The 4,772-nt window shown below is 44.7% G+C and overlaps 1 long non-coding RNA gene across 1 annotated transcript; it reads right to left on the bottom strand.

Moving 5' to 3' along the window:
• Positions 1-2,921: 2,921 nt before the first annotated feature.
• Positions 2,922-3,977, bottom strand: LOC125019130. Its single transcript, XR_007114026.1, has 2 exons — positions 3,639-3,977; positions 2,922-3,408 (listed from the first exon to the last, which is right to left on the bottom strand). It is a non-coding gene; the product is annotated as an uncharacterized LOC125019130 (long non-coding RNA).
• Positions 3,978-4,772: the final 795 nt, after the last annotated feature.

Raw genomic sequence — 4,772 nt, 5'->3', positions numbered from 1 at the left:
GTCTTGTCTTGTAATACATCAACATTTTCTCCCACAAAACGTAGTTGCAGATGGATAGTATATTTTACCATTCACTTCCTGGAAGTTATAGAGAATTGGAGCCTTCGAACACAATCAAAGATTGAATATTTTGCAGCATTATTGCCAGATATCTGCCAAAATTTAACCCAGCAGTGAAATAGTATCTGCTTATAAAGTTGCTTTGGCTAAAACATTAACAAAGCATTGCCCACAGACCCAGCCAAAGTAGAGCATTTATTAACATTCATTTGGCACCGTCCCTGTCCCGGCTAATTCCTGAGAGAAATATCCATCTTTCTAGTTTCTAGCTGTAGTGATGAGCCAGACCAGCACTGGATCCTGTGGGGTAACATGAGGCGTAAGAACTGACTCAGGAAATAAAGAACAAGAGCGAACTGTAATAAAACCGTGGGCTGTAAAACCTAAACAACGACCCCAAAAAGTAGTGAAACGCTGCAGAGGCGGAGGCAGATTTGTAGGGTTGGTTTTAAGAGTGACGTCCTCCCCGACACGTTTAATAACTTGAGTTGTCAAAGAAAAGAGAGATTTGCGCGGCTTTTAAACTGCACCTTCACGTGCCACGCTATCAATCGTCAAAGCGTTTACTGTACGTTTCTTTATGTGCACCTTCTCCGTAGGTGACCGGGCTGCAGCGCGCAGCACAGCATCCACCAGGCTCTTCAGCGTCCCATTGATTTTCACATATTGCAGCGGCTCAAACTAATGAGAGCACGTAAACTGTACGCCGGGGCGTCAATTATTTGTTTGGACAGATGTGCAGAATCGATGCCTAATTGACTGTTAAGATAAGTGAGCTGAGTAAACGCCGAAGGAGGCTGGTGGTGGAAAAAAAAGAGCTGCGAAGAGACGGTTTTGTGTGCATGAAGCATGGATGTGGAACAAAAAGTGCACAGGGGGCAGTGCAGCCATGCTGCTGGTGCAGAGTGTGTGCATTGCAGAGCCCTCATGTTAATCCCATGCAAGTCGGAACTGCCACTAGATGGAGTGATAGCTCCAACGGCCTCCCGGCAACGCACATATCCTGGATGCTATTAGTGTAATTCTCCTTAAACAAGCTCTGCGTGCGCATGAGAACACAAAAGGACAGCGTTCAGGCCGCTCACGAGAGTCCAGATGCCTGGCGTTATCCATGGAGGCCTAATTAAGAGCGATGCCTGTTGAAGGGTGCGACGGTAAATAAAGTTCCTAACAAGTCCCACACATCTGCCGCGCTCCAGGTCTCCCTGCTCATCGCTCAGTGTTACCTGGAACAATGACGGTTTCCCAGGGGAGCGCTGACACCGTGTCAGCGGAGCAGACGCTTTCGTCTGCAGTAAGAGGACGTGGAAAAATAAAATCACCTGTTTTTTTGTTTTTTTTTACTTCACCGACAACTCAGCAAACACTCGGGGCACATGTCACGACAGAAACGTGGGTTTCACACTTTTCTGTAGGTGTGATTGTAATTTTACCAGCCGCGGCTGTGAGTCAAAACGGATTTTTTAATTCGGAAATCAATGAATATCTTATATGGATCAGTGGCTGCTGAAGATGTAAAGGCAAAGGTGAGGCAGACATGCAAATGAATAATCATACAAACATCTCTTTAGCCTTGACGTGTCATGTGTTATTTAGTAACACAGGCAGCCCTGCTATATATCCGTCATTAAATTAAGATGATGTGAGATTAAATGAACTGCATCTGTGCCTCAGAGGAGCGGTGAGGCACTGTAGGAGTCTGCCAGAGGAAGCACGAGATGAAACGCGTTCGGATGACGCCGTGATTCATATCCAGGATCTGAGAGTTGCACTGGGGCTGAAGGTACCGCACAGTTGAACTGACAAAAGAGAAACACAGGCAAAAAAAAAAAAAAAAAACTGTCATCTGCCCTACTTCACTAGCTCCTAAAGTGCTTTCTCAGGTGGATGGCTGGAGGGCGGCTGCTGAGGGAAAAGCGCATCGGCGCGGGTTAAACAGAGCGGCTCACGGATGTGATTCTTCTCAAAGCCGCGCCTCCCACCGGCAGACAGGTTTTCATATCCCGCCTCGCCGGTGGCTCCTCACGAGTGATTACCTTATTTGCTTGCGAGGAAAGAACTCTCCAAATTGAAACTTTCACTGATTTTCAGACGACGGGGCCTCAGGTGGGGCCCCCGCGTCGTGGTTTATTCATCTGCTTTGTGCTCTTATTGTTGCAGCCGTTGAAAGCTTATCTTTGGGTTTACATTTATTTTGAAATAGATGAAGGCGTGGGGAGGCTTTTTTTTTTTTTTTGCTTGGGGTTTGTTCGACAGATGAAAGTGGTGACACAAACGATAACCGCCAAGGTCACAGGAAGGTGCCGCGCGCTGTCGTGAGGGAGACCTGAGCCGTTACCGCATGTTAACACAAGCCTGTCGTCTCTCCGCACGCCGCGAGGTGATCCCCCGCCCGCCCGTGTCATTCATTTCCCCCACCGCCGCCGCCTCGCCGTATAAAACAGCCCGCCGTTGTTTTCGCGCGGATTGCGTTCTCAACGTCTGTAACAGTGTTGCCCCACTTTTCAAAAGGAGGCACGTCACCTGACTGGAGTCGGTTCAGTCAGCCCACACCGGCACCGTAATTGGGTTAAACAAAAAGACCCAAAATAGACTGCAGCCTGCTCCTCCTGTTGCCATGCCTGAAACCACGGGTCTGATTCAACAGTCGTGAAGACTCAACACATCCTGCTGATATTCACGGGGAGAAAGGCCAGCCAACGCGCGAGCAGAACACAAACTACAGCCTACATGCGTGTTAATGTTTGATTTATTTCGTTCCAGCTCTCTCAGGGAATTGTTTGTAGCTTAAGGCATGAAGCACCTGTCCTCAGAGGAGACACGAGCATCCTGCTGAGGCAACATTTGATAAACATGTGATCCTATACGGATGGGAAAACATTTATTTTCTTTATATATGAATGATTAGGGACTTAAGAACATGTGCCAGCGTGCAGCCGCGTGCTTTGCAGCAACCACGAACAGATTTCCACAGGTTTACAGGAGAAATACTACTGGCTTTAAGGAGGGAAAGTCTCTCAATATATTGTGCATTTATCTCCGTAGGCGCAACCTCCAGCATCGAGAGAAATCGATGCCCCGTGCAGGAATTCCAATGCGCAGCGGCTCATCTGCGGATCTCTGCGAGGTACAGTTTGATTCTTCAGGCGCTGTTGCTCTCGGAGCCGATGTGGTTAAAAAGCGGGGGCCGGAAATGGCCGCAATTTTCTGCACGCGCGCCGCGTGTGCTAGTTCGCGTATAGAGGGCATGCATCGTAAATATGTTTATCTCTCCTCCTCTGCTGCACAACCCCAGGGGTCAGCGCAAACAAACATGAAGGAGCATGTCTTATGGAGGGCTCGCAGGGGCTGGAAAATGATAAGAAAAGCAATTAAGGGAGAGGCAATTAAAGCTTTAAAATAAAAAATGATGAATTAATAATTCAGAAAAATAAAACAATCGATAGAAAATGGAAAAAAAGAATGTGTCAATAATTAACTGATGCGATGACCCAGATTTAAACAGCTAAAAGCACGTAAAACGTTCATCAGAAAAGAAAAAAAAAGAGAGAGTTTTTAGCTATCACATACAATCAGACCTTGCTCACTGCAGCAGCAACGATGGCTGCCTTCCATTCAGGCGAGAACCTTTCCAGGCTCCTGGTATTGTGCTCGCTGGCTGACTGACACGGGTTAATGAGACGCTTAATGGAACTCAGCCATTGTTGAGGTTTATTAATTACACCTGCTCTTTTTTTCCCCCTGCACTGACGAGTCAAAATGTCGACTGTGAAAGGGGTCCGTCCCTGCGAGCATCAACTGTGGTTGATAGACACGACAGAAGAAAAAAAAAGACAGGTATAAAAAAAAAAAAGTAGTTAATGCACTTGATGTGTAAATGTGTCCTTGGCTGAGGTAATGGTGGTATGAAATAAGACGGGACACGTAGTTACATGCTCCCTCCCCAGGGGGTCAAAAGTCATGAGTATTTAATGTCGGTTTTTGGCCTTGCTGCTTAGCTGCAGAGCTTTTTTTGATGATATTATGAACCTCCAAACTAGGGTAGGGATTTTGCAGTCAATATTAAGCTATTCCTTATACCTTTGTAAAATGTGTTGGATTCATGTTAGTATGTATTTAAAGAAATCTAAATTTGTGGGGGAAAATTTAAAAAATATATACAAATGTCTAATCAACCAAAGATTTTGAGAGACCCCCCCATGAGACCTATGATATTTCTTGAAGTTTCTTGAAATTGTACACTGAGAAACGTTGTTCTTAATCTGTCGCAGTTGTTCACAGTAGTGATGTTCGATACCACCAGTTTCCTTTCCGGTCCGATACTGAGTAAATTTCAGACTGGTATCGACGATACCGATCTGATACTCTGCGTAAATACACCTTAATATGTCTGGTAAACCTAAATTTTTTTTTTAAAAAAAAGCAGTGTATTTCAGTTCATAGCCTTATAAAGAATACAAGACATCAGAGTAATTTATTTATTTATTTTAAACCTGGGCGTATATTGAGGTACTGGTCTCATTTAATTAATAAATTATTGTTTAACTATTAAGAACTACTATAAAATAAAAACTTGCATCTTAATTCTGACACTGGTTTGTTGTGTTGCCACAACTCAACAGTTTAGTAACTTTCCACTGTGTTCCTATATTACCTCGAATGAAGTATCGTAAGTATCGATATTTTTTATTTGAGAATCGATTTTAGAGCAT

Source organism: Mugil cephalus, chromosome 13, assembly GCF_022458985.1.
Source record: "Mugil cephalus isolate CIBA_MC_2020 chromosome 13, CIBA_Mcephalus_1.1, whole genome shotgun sequence".
Classification (NCBI taxonomy): Eukaryota; Metazoa; Chordata; class Actinopteri; order Mugiliformes; family Mugilidae; genus Mugil; species Mugil cephalus.
This window is presented reverse-complemented; position numbering and strand designations above follow the sequence as displayed.